This window comes from Oryctolagus cuniculus, chromosome 15 (assembly GCF_964237555.1).
Source record: "Oryctolagus cuniculus chromosome 15, mOryCun1.1, whole genome shotgun sequence".
Lineage (NCBI taxonomy): Eukaryota > Metazoa > Chordata > Mammalia > Lagomorpha > Leporidae > Oryctolagus > Oryctolagus cuniculus.
This window is the reverse complement of record NC_091446.1, coordinates 65,009,439-65,031,376: the sequence shown is the minus strand read 5'-3', so window position 1 is coordinate 65,031,376 and position 21,938 is coordinate 65,009,439.

Below are 21,938 nucleotides of genomic sequence, written 5' to 3'. Positions count from 1 at the left end.
TGAAGCCAGGAGTCAGGAGCTTCTTTTGGGTCTCCCACCTGGGTGCAGGGGCCCAAGCTGTTGAGCCATCCTCCACTGCTTTTCCAGGCACATTATCTGGGAACTGGATCAGAAGTAGAGCAGCCAGGTCTCAAAACAGCTTCCATATAGGGTTCCGGTGTCACAGACAGCAGCCTAACCCACTATACCACAATACCAGCTCCTTGTTCTTTGTTTTGTTAAACAGTAAAGATTATGTGTTAGTTTATATATATATATATATATATGTTACCTAAATAATTGCAAAAATATCCACCAAGAATGCTTGTAGTTACATAGATCAGAAAATGTCTAAGATCAGGGGCTGGCATTGTAGCACAGTGGGTTAAGTGACCACCTGCAATGTCAGCATCCCATATGGGCACCAGTGCAAGTCTCAGCTGCTCTGTTTCCAATCCAGCTCTCTGCTAATGTGCAGTTAATGAAAGCAGTTCATCTTGTCCCTTGAGCCCCTACACTCACATGGAAGATCTGGATGGAGTTTCACGATCCTGGCCTGACCCAGCCCCAGCCATTGGGGGCATTTGGAGAGTAGTTGAAAGATCAATTTCTACTCCCTCCCCTTACTGCCTTTCTGAAGCAAGATCTCCAATATTCCCTGGCTTACTGCCAGTACAGATAGGAGGAGCCAAAGAGTTTAGTCTCCTTGAGTTGAGGAAGTATTGCTGACTAGGAAGTCAAAGAAGGAGAAATTTTAAAGGAAAGAGAATTTTAAAGATTTGCCTTTGTGTCCTCAATTCACTGGCAATGAGAATGTGTATCTGAGAAAACCACCTATAGCTGGCAAAGAACCATCTGAAAGAAACAGGTAGAACAATTCATAGAGATCAGATGGGATTGGGAATATTTCATTATTCCCAATAACCAGAATGAGAAAATCCTGTGATACCTGGGTATCAGGTGGCATACTTGTATTAGTCAGGGTTCTCCAGAGAAAGAGAGCCAATAGGAGATATATATTTCCCTATATATACATCTACACACAGAGAGAGACAGAGAGAGAGAGAGAGAGAGTTTGAGAACTGGTTCATGTGATTATGGAAGCCAAGAAGACAACAGTAACAGCAGAATTCTTATTGGAAATAATAAAAGCCAGAAGTCAGTAGAGTGGTATCTTTAAAGTGCTGATTGAAAAAGACAAAACAAAACTGTCAAACTAGAATTCTTTTTTTAAAAAGATTTATTTATTGCGCCGGCATCCCATATGGGCGCCGGTTCTAATCCCGGCTGCTCCTCTTCCAATCCAGATCTCTGCTATGGCTTGGGAAAGCAGTAGAACATTGCCCAAGTCCTTGGGCCCCTGCACTCACGTGGGAGACCGGGAGGAAGCACCTGGCTCCTGGCTTCAGATCGGCGCAGCTCTGACTATTGTGTCCATTTAGGGAGTGAACCAACGGATGGAAGACCTTTCTCTCTGTCTCTCCCTTTCACTGTCTGTAACTCTGCCTCTCAAATAAATAAATAAATCTTTTTTAAGATTTTTTGAAAGGCAGAGTTACAGAGAGGCAGAGGTAGAGGCAGAAATATAGAGAGATCTTCCATCTGTTGATTTACTCCTCACATTGCTGCAACTGCCAGAGCTGGACTGATCCAAATCTAGGAGCCAGGAGCTTCTTCCTGGTCTCCCCTGTGGTTGCAGGGGCCCAAGGATTTGAACCATCTTCCACTGCTATACCAGGCATATTAGCAGGGAGCTGGATGAAAAGTGGAGCAGCCAGGACTCAAACAGGCATCGATATGGGATGCTGGCACTGCAGGAAGGGGGCTTTACCCACTACGCCACAATGCCGGCCCCCAAACTGGAATTCTGTGTCCAGGGAAATACCTTTCAAAAATTAGAACAAAATGAAAACTTGTTTATAAAACTAAAAAACTTTGTCACTGTTAGACATGCATTATGAGAAGTATTAAAATAAGTCTTTAAGACAAAAGGAAAATAATTTCTGTACAAACAAATGAAGGCTACAGTACATGGAAAATATATGGGACAATTTAAACAAGAACTTATTTTCCTCACATAAAATAGTTTGAGATTGACACCGAGTGACTTCAATACGGCTGACCCATCTTCAGGGTTTCTAGCTGTTTTAAATCTTAACTCTACCAGACTGGGCTTTTCTTCTTCATGTTTGTTGCCTCAAAGGAGTGACATTGTTTTGGATGTCATTTCTTCCCAAAAAAATTTCATGTGAAGCTTGGTCATCAGTCTGACAGTATTGAAAGGCAGTGAGATCTTTAAGAGGTGGGGACTTATGGGAGATGATTTAGATGTGATCACCTCATGAAGAGACTAATGCCGGTCTACAGGAGTAGGTCTGCTCTCCCAGGAGTGGATTAGTTCACTGAGAGTGAACCAGTAGTAAGAACTAGCCTGCCCCCTCCCTATTCTCTTTCTTCCTCTCTTGTCTTGTAGTCTCTCTCATACATGCTCCTGCATGTAATGTTATTCACCATGTTATTGCACAGCCAGAAAACCCTCTTAGAGGCTGACCAGAGATGGTGTTACCCAGTTTTGAACCTTCAACCTCCAAAACTGTGAGCTAAATAGAACTCTGTATACAAAGTGTTCAGACTCAGGTATTTTGTTATAACACAAAATGGACTATAGACAGAGGTCTTATCTTAAAATATTTGTATTCATTTACCAGTGAGGTTTATATTTAAATATAATATTTGTACAATTATTAGTGGGTCTAGAAATATAGCACTAAGTTCAAATTTTATAATGTGACTTGTGCTAACAAAAAACTCATCAATTTAAGCAAATCGTAGTTATTAACCCAAGAAATTGAGGCATAGAGAAGACCAAAGGTAGAAAATTCTAGGATGAGCTTTACTTTTCCCTCTGGTTAATATAGCATTTAATACTTGGGTGTTTTTTTTTTCTTTGTAGTCCTGCTTCTGCTAACATGTACAAGCACACATACATATTTGGAGAATTCCTCTCCTACTTGATAGGACCGTTCGGGGCTCTTAATTATAATAATTTTTTTTTCTCAAAACACCTCCCCCTCCATTACCAAAGTGTAATAAATATGACCCAGAATTAGCCAGTCATAGTACAGGAAGCCATTCAAGAATAGACAAGCAACCTTAGAACAGCCCATCAGAATCCTTTCCTGAAATTACTATATGTGCATTAAAAGAGAGAATAATTCTCTACTGGAGTTGCTAAGCTTGAAAGATGTGAAGTTGGAGAGTTGGAGCCAATTTTCCCAGAAGTCTATCTAGAGTAGGAAAAAAACATGACAAACCAGTTTTTTTTTTTTTAAAGCAGGGTGCAGTCATGGGGAAAAAAGGAAATACTTGACTCATTTTTTGAGTCCCTGAATCTAATTATGCTTAACACTAGAACCTGCTTTAAGCAACACAAATATTAAGGTCTTAAAAAATGTCCATGGAGGATGGGTATTATTAAAACAAATGCATGGATTTCAGAGCTTTTGCACTGAAATAATCTTGTACTTATGAAAATATATCTGAACAGGATCTAGTTACATACCATAAGAAGGGTAAGACATCAGTTTTAAAAGAGAATTCTGCTAAAATTGAAGCAAGAGCAAACATCAAATTTATTGCAAAGCTTAGGTGGAAGAATAGTGAAATCATCAATGCTTTGTGGAAAGTTTATGGGGATAGTCACCCAAAGAAATAATGTTTACAAGTGGAGAACTCACTTTCAAAAAGAACAAGACAACATCGAAGATGAAGCCACAGTGAAGGACCATCCACATCAATTTGTGAGGAAACAATCTTGTTCAGTCCCTCACTAAAGAGGACCAACGATGAGCAGCAGAAACAACAGCCAACACCATAAACATTTCAACTGGTTCAACTTACATAATTTTGTCTGCAAAATTGAAGTGGAGCAAACTTTCTGTTCTGTGTGTGCCCAAACTGTTGCATCCAGATCAATGCAGACAAAAGCAAAAAAAAATCTCAATGGAAATTTTAAACAAGTGGGATCAAGAGCCTGAAGCATTTTTTTCAAGAGCTGTGACAGCAAATGAAACATAGTGTTCCTCATGTGATTCTGAAGACAAAGCACAGTCAAAGCAATGGCTACCAGGTGGTGGTGGTCCAGTCAAAGCCAAAGCAGACCTATCAAGAGCAAATGCCAGGGGGCCAGCGCTGTGGCTTAGTGAGTAAAAGCTACCACTAGCAGTGCTGGCATCCCATATGGGCGCCAGTTCAAGTCCTGGCTGCTCCACTTCCAATCCAGCTCTCTGCCATGGCATGGGAAAGCAGTAGAAGATGGCCCGAGTGCTTGGGCCCCTGCATCCGCATGGAAGACCTGGAAGAAGCTCCTGGCTCCTATCTTTGGATCAGCACAGCTCCGGCCACTGAGGCCAATTGGGGAGTGAACCAGCAAATGAAAGATTCTCTCTCTCTCCCTCTCTCTCTCTCTCTCTCTCTCTCCCCCTCCCTCCTCCCTCCATCCCTCCCTCCATCTCCTTCTCTCTCTGTGTAACTCTGACTTTCAAATAAATAAATAAATCTTTAATAAAAAAGAGCAAGTGCCATGATAACAATTTTGGGGGATGTTCAAGGCATTTTGTTTGTGTTTTCAGAAGGCCAAAGAATGATAAATGCTGATTAGGAGAGAGTTTTGGGAAAATTGGCCAATTTTTTTTTTTTTTTTGCAGAAATATGCCCCAAAAAGCTTCACCTGAGAATCCTTTTCCACCACAACCATGCTTCTACTCATTTCTCTCATCAAAGACAGGGTCAGCCTTGTGGCACAGCAGATTAAGCCACTACATGCAATGTTGGCATCCCAAATCAGAGTGCCTGTTGGTGTCCCAACCACTCTATTTCTGATCAGCTTTCTGCTAATTAGCCTGTGAAGGCAATAGATGATGGCCCGTGTAGGAGACCCAGATGGAGTTCCTGGCTCCTGGCTTTGGTTTGGGCACAGCCCTGGCCGTTGTAGTCATTTGGGACTGAACCAACTGATGGAAGATTTCTCTCTCTCTCTCTCTCTCTCTCTCTCTCTCTCTTTGATGTTCTGCCTTCCAAATAAGTAAACTTTTTTTGACAGGCAGAGTTAGACAGTGAGAGAGAGAGACAGAGAGAAAGGTCCTTCCTCCGCTGGTTCACCACCGCGCTGGTCCGAAGCCAGAAGCCAGGCATCTCCTCCTGGTCCCCCATGCGGGTGCAGGGCCCAAGCACCTGGGCCATCCTCCACTGCACTCCCAGGCCACAGCAGAGAGCTGGCCTGGAAGAGGACAGAATCTGGTGCCCCAACCGGGACTAGAACCCCGGGGTACCGGCACCGCAGGCAGATTAGCCTCATGAGCCGCGGCGCCGGCCATAAACTTTTTTTCTAAGATTTATTTATTTATTTGAAAGGCAGAGTTACAGAGAGGCAAAGGCAGAGAGAGAGAGGTCTGCCATCCATTGGTTCACTCCCCAATTGGCTGCAGTGGCTGAGGCTGGGCTGATCCAAAGCCAAGAGCCAGGAGTTTCCTCTGGGTCTCCCATGTGGGTGCAGAGGCCCAAGGACTTGGGCCATCTTCCACTGCTTTCCCAGGCCATCTCAGAGAGCTAGATGGGAAATGGAGCAGCAGGGACTGGAACCCACACCCATATGGGATGCTGGCATTGCAGGCAGTGGCTTTACTGGCTATGCCACAGCACTGACCCTCAAACAGGTTCTTGTTTAACTCCAGCATGTGATTCATACAAACTTTTGTTTTTTTAAAAAGAGGGTTTATTTTTATTTAATTACATTTCTGAAATATTTATAATCTTTATAACCCCCTGATCTGATATTTTATGAAAGTCAATGAAAGAATGTAAAGCCACATAGCAAAAATTCCTAAAATGAAATTTATTCTTCTAAGCATTACTTAGGAGTATTAGCATATGCTCAGGAGTGACTGCACCAGAAATTGGAGTAGACTCATAAATAAAGTGATCGGGCCGGCGCCGCGGCTCACTAGGCTAATCCTCCGCCTAGCGGCGCCGGCACACCGGGTTCTAGTCCCGGTCGGGGCGCCGGATTCTGTCCCGGTTGCCCCTCTTCCAGGCCAGCCCTCTGCTGTGGCCAGGGAGTGCAGTGGAGGATGGCCCAGGTGCTTGGGCCCTGCACCCCATGGGAGACCAGGAAAAGCACCTGGCTCCTGGCTCCTGCCATCGGCTCAGTGCGGTGCGCCGGCCGCAGCGCGCCGGCCGCGGCGGCCATTGGAGGGTGAACCAACGGCAGAGGAAGACCTTTCTCTCTGTCTCTCTCTCTCACTGTCCACTCTGCCTGTCAAAAAAAAAAAATAAATAAATAAAGTGATCATGGCGCATGATATTTTCTAGAATAACAAAATCTTTGAAAGTAGGTGAGAAGAAGCCAGCACTGTGGCACAGTGGGTAAAGCTGCCACCTGGTGCACCAGCATCCCATGTGGGTGTGGTTTGAGTCCCAGCGTTCCACTTCCTGTCTAGCTTTCTGCTAGTGAGCCTGGGAAGCAGTGGAATATGGCCCAAGTGCTTGGGCCTCTGCACCCATTTGGGAGACCTAGAAGAAGCTCCTGGTTCCTGGCTACAGATTGGCCCAGCTTTGACCATTGCAGCCATTTGGGGAGTGAACCAGCAGTTGGAAGATTTCTCTTTTTGTGTCTCTGTCTCTCTGTAGCTCTGCCTTTCAATTAATAAATAAATCTTTTTTAAAAATGAAAAGAAAGTAGGTGATAAATAGTACCAACTGTAGGCCTGTTGTCAAGGACTCATTTTACCTGGGAAACCCAAGTGCTTGCACCTCACCAGTTTAGCATCACAGTTTCACCCATTTTGCACAAGTATTGAAACAAATACTCAGATTGCCAGAAGTCACCTCCTAGTGTCATCCAGTAGTAGGGGGCTGTCTCTCGAGGGGTCAGGGATAGGTCTGAAACACCCTGCTGCTGTGGCCTCTTCATCTTGTGGCCTCTGTCAGGGACCTTCATGAGATTATCACTGCAGGGGCCATTACTGTTCTCTACTGGTTCTCTCCAAGATTACCCACACTCTTGTGTCTGGGAACGGGGCATTGCTTTCCCGTTAGCAGTTCTATCCCACATGGGGTAGTTTTAGTCAGATAGCAAATTACAGTCAGCCCTTGGTATCTGCTGGTTCCACAACCACAGATTCAGCCAACTGAGGATGGCAACTGTTCAGAAAAAAAATAATAACAATACAGCAATGAAAGCAATACAAATTAAAAAAATACATGCAGTGAGCATTTGGTGCAGTGGTTAAAATGCCACTTGCTGGAGAGGGGGTGCGCAGTGCTGTGGTGTAGCAGGTTAAGCCGAGTCCTGCAGGGCTGGCTTTTCACATGGGCGCCAGTTCAGTTCCTGGCTGTACCACTTACAATCCAGCTCCCTGTTAATGTGCCTGGGAAAATCACGGAAGATAGCCAAAGTCCCTGGGCCCCTGTACCCATGTGAGAGACCTGGAAGAAGCTACTGGCTCCTGGCTTCAGACTGCCACGGCCATGTCTATTGCGGCCATTTGGGAAGTGAACCAGCAGATGGTAGATCTCTCTCTCTCTCTCTCTCTCTGTGTGTGTGTGTGTGTATGTATGTGTGTTTCTCTCTGTAATTCTACCTTTCAAATAAATATTTCAAAAGAAAATGCCACTTGGGACACCTGCATCCCATATTGAAGTGCCTGGATTCAAGTCCTCCCTTCGCTCCTGTGCTAATGCACACCTTGGAAGACAGCAAGTGATTACTCAAGTATTTGGGTCCCTGCAACCCATGGGGAAAGTCAATTGAGTTTCCTGGCTCCTATGTTTGGCCTGGCCCAGCCCTAACTGTGGTGGGCATGTGAGGAGTGAACTAGCTAAAGGAAAATCTCTCTTTCTCTTTTAAATAAATAATACTTTAAAAAATACAACTATTGGGGGCCGGTGCCATGGCTCACTTGGTTAATCGTCCGCCAGCAGTGCCGGCATCCCATATGGGCACCGGGTTCTAGTCCCAGTTGCTCCTCTTCCAGTCCAGCTCTCTGCTGTGGCCTGGGAGGGCAGTGGAGATTGGCCCAGGTCCTTGGGCCCTGCACCCGCATGGAGGACCAGGAGGAAGCACCTGGCTCCTAGCTTCAGATCAGTGTAGTGCCAGCCGTAGCGGCCATTTGGGGGGTGAACAAATGGAAAGAAGACCTTTCTCTCTGTCTCTCTCTCTCACTAACTCTATCTGTCAAAATAAATTTTTTAAAAATACAACTATTTAGGCCGGCGCCGCGGCTCACTAGGCTAATCCTCCGCCTAGCGGCGCCGGCACACCGGGTTCTAGTCCCGGTCGGGGCGCCGGATTCTGTCCCGGTTGCCCCTCTTCCAGGCCAGCCCTCTGCTGTGGCCAGGGAGTGCAGTGGAGGATGGCCCAGGTGCTTGGGCCCTGCACCCCATGGGAGACCAGGAAAAGCACCTGGCTCCTGGCTCCTGCCATCGGCTCAGTGCGGTGCGCCGGCCGCAGCGCGCCGGCCGCGGCGGCCATTGGAGGGTGAACCAACGGCAAAGGAAGACCTTTCTCTCTGTCTCTCTCTCTCTCACTGTCCACTCTGCCTGTCAAAAAAAAAAAAAAAAAAAAAAAAAAAAAAAAAAAAAAAAAAACAAAACAAAACAAAACAAAATACAACTATTTATATGGCATTTATGTTGTATTAGATATTATAAATGAGTTGGCCAGCGCCGCGGCTCACTAGGGTAATCCTCCACCTTGCGGCGCCGGCACACCAGGTTCTAGTCCCGGTCGGGGCGCCAGATTCTGTCCCAGTTGCCCCTCTTCCAGGCCAGCTCTCTGCTGTGGCCCGGGAGTGCAGTGGAGGATGGCCCAAGTCCTTGGGCCCTGCACCCCATGGGAGACCAGGATAAGTACCTGGCTCCTGCCATCTGATCAGCGTGGTGCACCAGCCGCAGCGTGCCGGCAGCGGCGGCCATTGGAGGGTGAACCAACAGCAAAGGAGCAAAGGAAGACCTTTCTCTCTCTCTCTCTCTCACTGTCCACTCTGCCTGTCAATAAATAAATAAATAAATAAATAGATATTATAAAAGAGCTGGGGATAATTTAGAGTGTACAGGACAATGTACTTATGTTATATGTAAATGTTACACCATTTTATTTAAGGGCCTTGAACATCTGTGGGTTGTGGTATCTGTGGTGAGGTTCTGAAACAAATCTCTCTTGGATACCAAAGGACAACTGCGATGTAAATAAAAATATTGCACAGAGAGAATATCTCACAGAATCTAAGGGTAGGTGTTGTAGACCAGCCTGGTAAGAGATAGAAGAAGAAAAAAGAATGAGGATATGATCAAGTGCTAACACTGATCCGTGTCTTCTAGAACCTATTGGTCCTGTAGACATCTGCTTCATTCTTTTCCCTCTGTAGTATAATTGTCCTGATTTTTTCACCCACAGCATGGAAAATGACTGTCCCAGCCTCTCTTGGTTCCTTTCCATTTTTTCTCACTGACATGTTCCCTAATAAATTATATGCAGTCAGTTACATACATCTTGATTTTGTCTTTTGGAAGACCCAGACTAATACATTCAGCATCAAGATGTTCATTTTCAGTCTTTATAAGCACCATGTGAAAGGCAACAATAGCCCAGAGCAGTCACTGCATACGGATTCCCTCTGACCTGAAGTGAAGTTCATGTCTGTAGCCTTTCCTGTATTCCTCAGGGTTCCTTCATAAATAACTGGGGGGGAAATTCCACAACTCCCCAAGACAAGCAATCATTTATAGAAGAGCACAGCCTCAATTCATAAAGAACAGGCTCCCCTTCAAGGTTGCTGAAAGTTATTCCAAATTTACATTATCAAACATTTATTTGGGGGTAGGCATTGTGGCACAGCTTGACTGCCCACATCCCATATTGGAGGGCCAGTTCAAGGCCTGGCTACTCCACTTCCAATCCGGATTCCTGCTATTACATCCCGGGATGCAGTGGATGATGGTTTAAATGCTTGGGCCCCTGCCACCCATGTGAAAGGCCTAGATTGAGTTCCTGGCTCCTGACTTTGGCCTGGCCTGCCTCTGACTGTTGCAGGCATTTGGGGAGTGAACCAGTGGATGGAAAATACATCTCCCACCTTGTCGCCCCCAGACCCTTTCTCTGTTGGTCTGCTTTTCAAGTAGGTGAAAACAAGTAAATAAGAATTTTAAAAATTTTGGATTAATTAACTGTATTCAGTTTTTCCTCCTGGGAATAATGAGTGGCTATTTTGTATATATATTGGTAGGAACACAAATAGGTATCTCACCCCAAGACAGAGGGAGAACCCTCAGTGTGTATCCAAATCTTTACATCTTGGTAGGTAGGAACTGCTTTGTGACTTAAAAACAGTTTATTCTATTTAAAAATCTCAAAGTCTAGTCTTTATCAAAATAATCCATTACACATATGAGTACATTATCTCATTTAATCCCCAAAACAGTAATGACTGGCATTAATCCACATTTTACAAAAGAGGAAACTGCATTTCAGAGAAATTGGGACATTTACTCAAGCTTGCTGTACTAGTTTTAAACAAAAGAATTAAACACAGATTGTTCTAACTCACAACTTCACATCTTTCTTCTGCTTTCTGAGAAATGCAGTTTGCTAAGATCTTAGTTGATGAGAACATATGGAGCATTTCAATAAACTTAAGTGTACTTTGGGAAAAAAAATCCAAAAGGCAGAGCGACAGAGAGAGAGGGAAAGAAAGACACAGAGGTCTTCTACCTGCTAGTTCACTCACTAATTGGCTGAAATAGCCAGGTCTGGCCAAAGCCAAGAGCCATAAACTCCATTCGAATCTCCCACATGTGTGGCAGGGGTCGAAGTATTTAGGCCATCTTCCACTTCCTTCCCAGGTGCATTAGTGGGAAGCTGGATTGGAAGTGGAGTGGCTAGGACTTAAACTAGCACTTTGATATGGGATATCAGTGTCATAAGCTGCAGCTTAACCTGCTGCAAGATAACTCTGGTCCCTTGCTTGTACCTTTCATTATTTAAGAATGAATGGTCTATGAGCTATTTTGTCCAAATAGGTGAATATACATAAATGTTTGCGAACATATATTATTTGTGTTTCTGACACATTGAGGGAAACAACCTTTCTTCTTTCTCCTCCCCTCCACTGTGGCCGAACTTTTGATTGATGTCCGGTGAGAGGTAGAGGTCATCGTGTCCAGGTTAAGAAAATAAATAAGTAAATAAGTTCGCACTGTGACAGTGTTTTGGAAAATGGGAAGTCTGGAATATATCCTGTATTGGTATGTAGGATTTGGAGATATCAGTATCACAGTCTGATTAGATAGACAGATATATGTGTTCCAGCTATGTCCACTGAGGGCCTAAAAGCAGTGACATTTTGATAGCAACATGTATTTAAATCTTGGTTTCTAAATACTATTGTTCACTAAAAGGAACCTGGACTCCTTAAAGAAATGACTGACTCTAGGGCTGGATCAGGGAAAACCCAAGATGTGTTCTGAACATTTTTGATAGGAAAATACAAAATAAAGTAAAAAAGTACTCAATGATGAGCACATTCTATGAGACACAGTAACCAGCCTGAGTATCAAGATAAATAATGCAATCACAGATTGTAATACAGTTAATAAAAGAGGAATCCTGAGTCCATACTGACATTAATGAATTAACAGAGGAGAAAAGTAAGCTCTATCCCAACTCTTAATCTAGAAATAATGATAGGATAGAAAATTCTCACTTGATAATCATCAGAATAATAATTTATTCAGATTAGAATCATTAATGGGTGCTAAAACTAGTGAAAGTTTGATGAGAAACAAAGTATTGACATGATCTTATTCAAAAATTTTTAATATAAAATACTTATTAATTGGGTCTGGCACTGTGGCACAGCAGGTTAAGCTGTGGCTTGTAGTGCCAGCATCCCATATGGGTACAGTTTCATGTCCCTGCTGCTGCACTGCTGATCCAGTTCCCTGTTAACACTCTTGGGAAAGCAGTGGAGGATGGTCCAGGTCCTTGGGCCCCTGCATCCATGTAGGAGGAAGTTCCTGGCTCCTGGCTTCTGCCTGGCCCAGCTCCAGTCTTTGCAGCCATTTAGGGAGTGAAATGGAAATGGAAGTGGATGGAAGATATCTCTCTCTCTCTCTCTCTCTCTGTGGTTCTGCCTTTCAAATAAATAAATAAATCTTTTAAAAAATAATAAATAATTGTTAATTATAGTGGAGAACCTGTCAGACAACATTTTAACTAAATGATAAAAAATTAACACACTATTAATGGAAAATAAACAACCTGTGCCTACTCATATGCCGCTTTGAAACCAGAACAGCCTCAATTCTATGATATTCTTGTAAAAATGCAGAAATGATAAACATCAGACAAATCTCCCAAATTGAAGGACATTCTCAAATGTAATTGACCTGGGCTCCTCAAAACTATCAAAGTCATGATTCAGGATAGGCATCATAGCACAGCAAGATAAGCCACTGCTGGGATGCCAACATCCCATATCAGAGTGCAGGCTCAAGTCCCAACCCATTAGCAGGGAGCTGGGTCAGAAGCAGAGCAGCCGGGACTCTTAAAACTTTTAATTTGGGGCCAGCGCCATGGCTCACTTGGCTAATCCTCCACCTGCAGCACCAGCACTCTGGGTTCTAGTCCTGGTAGGGGAGCCAGATTCTATCCCGGTTGCTCCTCTTCCAATCTAGCTCTCTGCTGTGGCCCGGGAAGGCAGTGGAGGATGGCCAAGTGCTTGGGCCCTGCACCCGCATGGGAGACCAGGAAGAAGCACCTGGCTCCTGGCTTCGGATCAGCTCAGTGCACTGGCCATAGTGACCACTGGGAGGGTGAACCAATGGAGGAAGACCTTTCTCTCTGTCTCTCTCTCACTGTCTAACTCTGTCTGTTAAAAAAAAAAAAAAAAAAAAAAAAAAAAAAAAAAACTTTTAATTTGGAAGTAAGTTCAAACTTACAAAACAAATAAACAAAAAGCCATACAATAGACTGCTTAAATAATTTAATTAGTATTTCTGAATCATTTGAAAACAAATTATAGATATGGTGCTACCTTACCTTTTAATATGTCAATTTGCATTTCCTGAGTAGAAAAATACAACAATTGAAATTGGGGGCCGGCGCCACAGCTCAATAGGCTAATCCTCCGCCTTGCGGTGCCAGCACACTGGGTTCTAGTCTCAGTCGGGGCGCTGGATTCTGTCCCGGTTGCCCCTCTTCCAGGCCAACTCTCTGCTGTGGCCAGGGAGTGCAGTGGAGGATGGCCCAAGTGCTTGGGCCCTGCACCCCATGGGAGTCCAGGAGGAAGCACCTGGCTCCTGGCTTCGGATCAGCTCAGTGCGCCGGCCGCAGCGCACCGGCCGCGGCGGCCATTGGAGGGTGAACCAACGGCAAAGGAAGACCTTTCTCTCTGTCTCTCTCTCTCTATCTCTCACTGTCCACTCTGCCTGTCAAAAGAAAGAAAGAAAGAAAGAAAGAAAGAAAGAAAGAAAGAAAGAAAGAAAGAAAGAAAGAAAGAAAGAAAGAAAGAAAGAAAGAAAGAAAGAAAGAAAGAAATTGGGAAATTTACATTGCTCCAATAATATATCAACAGCCCAAGTGCTTGAGTCCTTGCTATCCATGTAGGAGATGAGGATGGAGTTCCTGGCTCCTAGCTTCAGCTTGGCACAGACCTGGCTGTTATGGCCACTTGAGGAGTGAACCAGTGAATGGAAGATCTTTTCTCTCTCTCTCTCTCTCTCTCTCTCTTACTGTTAGTCTGCCTTTCAAATATATATATATATGTGTGTGTGTATATATGTCATATATATGACATATACATCAAATATAAATACATATATATATCTTTAAAAAATAAAGTACAGGGATTGGCATTGTGACATATCAGGTAAAGCTCATGCCAGCATCCCATATGGGCATCAGTTCAAGTCCTGGCTGCTCCACTTCAAATCCAGCTCCCTGCCTGAGAAAGCAGCAAAGGATGGCCCAAGTGCTTGTCCCCCTGCCACCCATGTGGGAGAACCAGAAGAAGCTCCTGGCTCCTGGTTTTGGCCTGGCCCACTCAGGGCCATTGCAGCTATCTGGGGAGTAGATTAGTGGATGGAAGACCTCTCTGTCTCACCCTCTTTCTGTAACTCTACTTTTCAAATAAATATAATTAATATATTTTTAAAAAAGAGTACAAAAGCCAAAATTTGTTAGTTAGTCTTAAAGCTTAGGTTTAGAACCTACACATTTAAACTTTCTGTTCCTTAAAATACAGTAAATAATAGTAACATAGGGAAATGTTCAAGCATGCAAAAAATATACAAGCTTCCAGGTACCTACCACCTAGCTTTAAAGTTTTATTTGACATATAAACTCTAAATAAAATTATCAATAAATAAAAATGTAAGTCTCAGTGCCGGCGCTATGGGGCAATGGATTAACACCCTGTCCTGCAATGCCGGCATCACATATGGGCGCCGGTTTGAGACCCGGCTGCTCCACTTCTGATCCAGCTCTCTGCTATGGCCTGGGAAAGCAGTAGAAGATGGCCCAAGTCCTTGGGACCCTGCACTCACACGGGAGACCCGGAAGAAGCTCCTGGCTCTTGGATTCAGATCCACACAGCTCCAGCCATTGCGGCCAACTGGGGAGTGAACCAGTGGATGGAAGACCTCTCTCTCTTTCTCTTTCTCTCTCTTTCTGCCTCTCCTCTCTCTGTGTAACTCTGACTTTCAAATAAATAAATAAATATTTTTAAAAAAGTAAGTCACAGGGTAAATTAAGAATCTATATGGGGCCGGCGCCGCGGCTCACTAGGCTAATCCTCTGCCTTGCGGCGCCAGCACACCGATTCTAGTCCCAATCGGGGCACCGGATTCTGTCCCGGTTGCCCCTCCCCTGTTCCAGGCCAGCTCTCTGCTGTGGCCAGGGAGTACAGTGGAGGATGGCCCAAGTGCTTGGGCCCTGCACCCCATGGGAGACCAGGAGAAGTACCTGGCTCCTGCCTTCGGATCAACGCAGTGCGCCGGCCGCAGCGCACCGGCCACGGCGGCCATTGGAGGGTGAACCAACGGCAAAAGGAAGACCTTTCTCTCTGTCTCTCTCTCACTATCCACTCTGCCTGTCAAAAAAAAAAAAAAAAAAAGAATCTATGTGGTAAGTAAGACCAGTATCTGCTAATAATAATTGATAGAATTAAAAAGGAGAGAACGATCCAACATGGGAAGGGGGATACACAGCAGACTCATAGAATGGCAAATGCCCTAAACAGCACTCTGGCCTCAGAATCAGCCCTTAAATTCATTTGGATCTGGCTAAAAAGACCATGAGAATAACTCAGGCATGGAAAGCCAAGAAATTGTGGCAAAAAATGACCTAAATGAAAGATCTCTGTGAGTGAGATCCCAGTGGAAAGAACAGGCCATCAAAGAAGGAGGTACCAGGGCCAGCTCTGTGGCACAGTGGGTTAAAGCCCTGGCCTGAAGCACCGGCATTCCATATGGGCCGGTTCTCATCCCTGCTGCTCCACTTCCAATCTAGCTCTCTGCTATGGCCTGGGAAAGCAGTAGAGCCTGGTCCAAGTCCTTGGGCCCCTGCACCCATGTGGGAGACCCGGAAGAAGCTCCTGGCTTCGAATCGGTGCAGTTCCAGCCATTGCAACCATCGCGGGAGTAAACCAGTGGATGGAAGACCTCTCTACCTTTACCTCACTCTGTAACTGTCTTTCAAATAAGCAAAATAAATCTTTTTTTTTTCTCCCTTCAGAGGAGAGAACTTCCACTTTGATTATGGCCTTGTCTAAATAAGGTCAGAGTTTCTGATCTTAAGAGGCTTCCAGGGCCGGTGCCGCAGCTCAATAGGCTAATCCTCCACCTAGCTGCGCCGGCACACCAGGTTCTAGTCCTGGTCGGGACGCCGGATTCTGTCCCCGTTGCCCCTCTTCCAAGGCCAGCTCTCTGCTGTGGCCAGGGAATGCAGTGGAGGATGGCCCAAGTGCTTGGGCCCTGCACCCCATGGGAGACCAGGAGAAGCACCTGGCTCCTGGCTTCGGATCAGCACGATGTGCTGGCCACAGCGCGCCAGCCGCAGCAACCATTGGAGGGTGAACCAATGGCAAAAGGAAGACCTTTCTCTCTGTCTCTCTCTCTCTCACTGTCCACTCTGCCTGTCAAAAATAAAAATTAAAAAAATAGTCTTCAAACAGTACTTTATACTTTGTGTATCTGTGTGGGTGCAAACTGTTGAGATCTTTACTTAGTATATACTAAGTTGATCTTCTGTATATAAAGATGATTAAAAATGAATCTTAATGAAGAATGAGATGGAAGAGGGAGTAGGAGATGGGATGGTTTGCGGGTGGGAGGGTGGTTATGTGAGGAAAAACTGCTATAATCCAAAAGTTGTACTTTTGAAATTTATATTTATTAAATAAAAGTTTTCTAAAAAAAAAGAATCTATGTGGGAGTGAATTGTACAGAATATAAATACAAGTTGTATAACAAGTTCAGAGCCACTTTTGGAAATTAGCTACCATACAATCACAACTAATTTATTTGTTTCCTTGCCAGAGACATATTTTAAAATAATGTTAAATAAGTAGTCTTTAAAAGCCAAATAAAGGGACAACTGTTTGGCCTAGTGGTTAAGATGCTAGCAAGGATTCTCAAATATCAGAACACTTGTGTTTTGAGTCCTGCCTCTGCTCTCGATTCCAGCTTTCGCTTATGAAACACCCTGAGAGACAGCAGGTTGAGTTTCTTCCACCCACATGGGGGAACTGAATTGAGTTCCTGGCTCCTGGCCCAGCCTAGTCCTGGCCACTGTGTGCATTTGGAGGTGAACCAGAAGATGAGGCCTCTGTCTGTCTGTCTTACTCTCTATCTCTCAAATTGTTTTTTAAATGCCAAACAGAGATCAAAGCAAAATAGATTAAGCTTTTTTTTTAAGAGCTATGCTGTAGATTCTTGCATAAGTTATCTTTTCTTCCTTCTGCATAGCCAGTATGCAACTTTGTGGTTGTTTATTGTAGTTTTTAAAGAACCTACTCTCTTGCCTCATTAGAACCTTGTTATAGCTGGGCAGCAAATTACCTACCTTGGTTTATGAAGATGTTTTTGTATATTTTTATTAATTCTTTAAATTTCAAGGATTGGGTGAAATAATCAAATCTGGTTCTTTCAATGTCATGAATTGAAATTGTAATGGCTTTTTTGAGGTATAATTTATATACTATAAAATCCAGACATTTAAAGTATGCAGCTTAATAGTTTTTTTTAAGATTTATTTATTTATTTGAAAGTCAGAATTACACAGAGAGAAAAGGAGAGGCAGAGAGAGAGAGAAAGGTCTTCCATTCCCTGGTTCACTCCCCAGTTGGCCGCAATGGCTGGTGCTGCTCCGATCTGAAACCAGGAGCCAGGAGCTTCTTCTGGGTCTCCCACGTGGGTGCAGGGGCCCAAGGACTTGGGCCATCTTCTGCTGCTTTCCCAGGCCATAGCAGAGAGCTGGATTGGAAATGGAGCTGCTGGGACTGGAACCAGTGCCTGTATGGGATGCTGGCGCTGCAGGCGGTGGTTCTACCTGCTACACCACAGCTTCAGCCCCATATTTTTTATTACGTTTACAAAGTTTACAAACATCACTTAAATCAATTTTGGAGTGTTTTCATCATCCAAAAAGAAAATATCCTACCTATTTGTAGTCATTCTACCACTTCCACCCCCAGTCCAAGTATAACTAATTTATTTTCATTGTTTATAGATTTGCCTATTCTGGGCAGTTCATATGACTGGAATCATATAAGAGTGGTCCTTTGTTACCACATTCTTTCACTTAGCAAAGTATTTTCAACATTTATCCATGTTACAGCATGTATCAGTGCTTTGTTCCTTTTTATGGTCAAATAATACTCCATTATCGAATATATCACATTTTGTTTATCAGTCACCTGTCCATGGGCATGTAGATGGTTTACACTTTTGGCTATTATTAATGATGTTGCTATGAACAAACAGATACCTGTTTTTGTGTGGTCAGATGTTTTTATTTCTCTTGGGTAAATACCTGTATCCATTAATTGATTTTTTTGACAGGCAGAGTTAGACAGTGAGAGAGAGACAGACAGAAAGGTCTTCCTTCCATTGGTTCACCCCTAAATGGCTGCTACAGCCGGCGTACTGCGCCGATCCAAAGCCAGGAGCCAGGTGCTTTCTCCCGGTCTCCCATGCGGGTGCAGGGCCCAAGGACCTGGGCTATCCTCCACCGCCTTCCCGGGCCACAGCAGAGAGCCAGACTGGAAGAGGAGCAGCCGGGACAGAATCTGGCGCCCCAGCCAGAACCAGAACCCGGGGTGCTGGCGCCGCAGGCAAAGGATTAGCCAAGTGAGCCACGGCACTGACTACTTTTGCAGTTTTAAAAACAAAAATTGTTTAAAGACAATTTTAAAATGTGTGAAGTCAACCTCAATTGAGTATGTTTCCTAATTTAAATGCTTTCTTATATTATCAAACAATACACTAAGCTGAAAAATAATGGTTTGACCCTGCTTCCTCGCTGTCTATGTTTTAGATTAACTGAGGAAACAGAGATTGCTGATTTAAGATCTAAATAGTACTTTAGTTATTCTTTTCCACTTTACAAATCAGGAGAGAGAATTTCCTGGGCAAAAAGATCCATGAAATGGTGGTACTGTTTTTACCAAAACCGATCTCAAGACAGATACTAACAATATTCGATTTTCCAATCTACAAAGAGTTACTTTTATTTTTCTATTGATGATTGAGATCTGTTATGCTAAACATGTCTAGCTAAATTTCTTTTTGACCTTTAAAGTCTTTTTGATTGTATCCTAAAGAAACTTGTTAATTAGCATCTTGCCAAAGATCCTGTCTCATTTCTGTAAGCTGATTTGGCATTCCATTTTAATTTATTACCTCTGGAATTAGTAATTACATGATTTCTTGGATGACTCCAATCTTAAATAATGATGTCTCTTGAATAAGGCTTGCTCTATTTATAGAGCATAAAAAGAAATTACATTTTTAAGAAACAGTGGGATTACTATAAATGACAAAGTGTACTCTAGAAATTATCTTCTGGCCTAATATTTCTTGCTTTATTAATTTTTCTGGTCAAAAGAAAAGGAGTACAGAATAATGAGCTTATGAGGCCCTTGCCTTGGCTTATGCTTACCCATACATGTAACCACTCACTAAAGTCTAAAAAAGATACATTTTCTGGTTTTCAAGAAACCTGTAGCCTTTTTTTTTTTTTTTTTTTTTTTTTTGACAGGCAGAGTGGACAGTGAGAGAGAGACAGAGAGAAAGGTCTTCCTTTGCCATTGGTTCACCCTCCAATGGCCGCCGCGGCCGGCGCGCTGCGGCCGGCGCACCGCGCTGATCCGGTGGCAGGAGCCAGGAGCCAGGTGCTTTTCCTGGTCTCCCAAGGGGTGCAGGGCCCAAGGACTTGGGCCATCCTCCACTGCACTCCCTGGCCACAGCAGAGGGCTGGCCTGGAAGAGGGGCAACCGGGACAGAATCCGGCGCCCCAACCGGGACTAGAACCCGGTGTGCCGGCGCCGCTAGGCGGAGGATTAGCCTAGTGAGCCACGGCACCGGCCGAAACCTGTAGCCTTTAATTAACCAACTTATAAATACCTGCAGGGTAATAAATGCCATGCTGATGACTGTGTGTGTGTGTGTGTGCGTGTGTGTCTAACAGCTTTATTGACATACAGTTCATCTATTGTACAATTCACCATCATAAAGTATACAATTCAGGGTGGGTGTTTGGTGCAGCAGTTAAGGCTTATCTTACATCCCCTATCAGAGTACCTCCATTCGAGTCATGTTGCCATTTCTGATTCCAGCTTCCTGTGATCGCATACTCTGGGAGGCACCAGATGAAGGCTCAAATACTTGAGTCCCTACCACCCTCATGGGAGACCCAGACTGAGTTCCCATCACCCACATGTGGGCATTTGGGGAGTGAAGCACTGAAGAGAGAATCTGTGTCTGTCTCTCTGTTTTTCAAATAAATAAAAATAACTTTAAAACCATTAAATTAAAAACACATGAAGTATACAATTCAGTGGTTTTTAGTATATTTGCAAAGTTTTATAACCATCACCACAACTTCAGAATATTTTCATCATACCAAACAGAAACCCAATACCTATTAGCTATCACTCCTTTTTTCTCCCCAACTCCTAGAGACCACTAATCTATTTTCTGCCTCTGTGAATTTGCCTATTCTGAACATTTCATATAAATAGTGTTTATAATATGTAGCCTTTGTGTCATACTTTTTCAGTTTGCATAATGTTTTCTAAGTTTATCCAGGTTGTAGCATGTAATTGGTACTTCATTTCTTTTTGTGGCTTAATAGTATTCATATTCATTGTGTGGATGTCAGTTTGTTTATCCATTTTTCAGTTGATGGACATTTGGTTGTTTGTATTTTTTGATTATTGAAAACAATGCTGTTATGAACGTTCATGTGCAAGTTTTTGTGTGGATGCTTTTATTTCTGTTGGGTGTACACTCAGGAGTGGGACTGCTGAGTTATGAGCTAACTCTACATTTAACCTTTTAGAGGAACTGCCAGGCTGTTTTCCAAAGTGTCTGAACCATTTTACTTCAGGGCTGCATATAATATCTACTTGGTCTGGAATTAATTTATGTTCTATTTGAGTATGGCCTTGGGAGCATGCTTTTTCTGTTCAGGTAGGACACTTCTGTGAAAAACTCTCTCTATACGGTCATGTACCACATAACATTTCAGTCAATGACATCTGCATCAACAATATACAACAGCAGTCCTGTCACATCATAATGGAGAAAAAAAAATTCCTGTTGCCTAGTGACATCATAGCCATTGCAGCATCATAGCACCATGCTTTACTGGTGCATTTTTTTAAAAGATTTTATTTATTCATTTGAAAGGCAGAGTTAAAGAGAAGCAGAGGCAGAGAGAGAGAGGTCTTCCATCCGCTGGTTCACTCCCAAATGGCCGCAATGGCCGGGTCTGGGCCCATCGAAGCCAAGAGCCAGGAGCTTTCTCCGGGTCTCCCCTGTGGGTGCAGAGGTCCAAGGACTTGAGCCATCTTCCACTGCCTTCTCAGGCCATAGCAGTGAACTGGATCAGAAGTGGAGCAGCTAGAACTCAAATCAGCGCCCATATGGGATGCCAGCACTGCAGACTGGGGTCCCAACCCACTGTGCAGGCCCGTACTCATGCATTTGTGGTAATGCTAGTATAAACAAATCTATACTGCACTGACTGTCATATAAAAATATAACACACACAATTATTTATAGTACATAGTACTTGATAATGATAATAAATAACTATGTCACTGGTTGTTAATTTACTATACTCTATCACATTATTTTAGTTTTTAAGTATTTAATTGCCTAGAATGAATTCCCTCTATTTATAAAAGATGTGCTGCAAAACAGTAACCGTTATGTTGTCAGAAGCCTCATGCATCTCATATTTGCTACATCTCTTAATTGCATAATTTTCTCTTATGGTTAAATTAAACTCATGTTGTTTTATCATGGTAAAGATGAGCGACAGACTATCCAGACTATTTGAAGGAAGCTTAAAAAGTTTGTGGAAAGTAGAATTAGAAGATAAGTTTTGTGTAAATTTTTTTTAATTTTTTGCTTTTTAAATTGATATAAAGGGAACAAATTTCATATATACTAAGAGCCTGCCTCCCATTCTCCCTCCTTCTTCTCAAAACAGTTTTTAAATCCATGTGTAGGTTTTCCATAATATGTGTGTTCCATGAAGATTTTGAATACCCCTCATATACATGAATTGCAAACTTTGTTTTTAATGTATTTATTTATTTGAAAGGCAGCTACAGAGAGAGGGGGGGAGCAAGGACAGAAAGAAAGATATGTCCACTGTTTCAGTCCCCAAATGG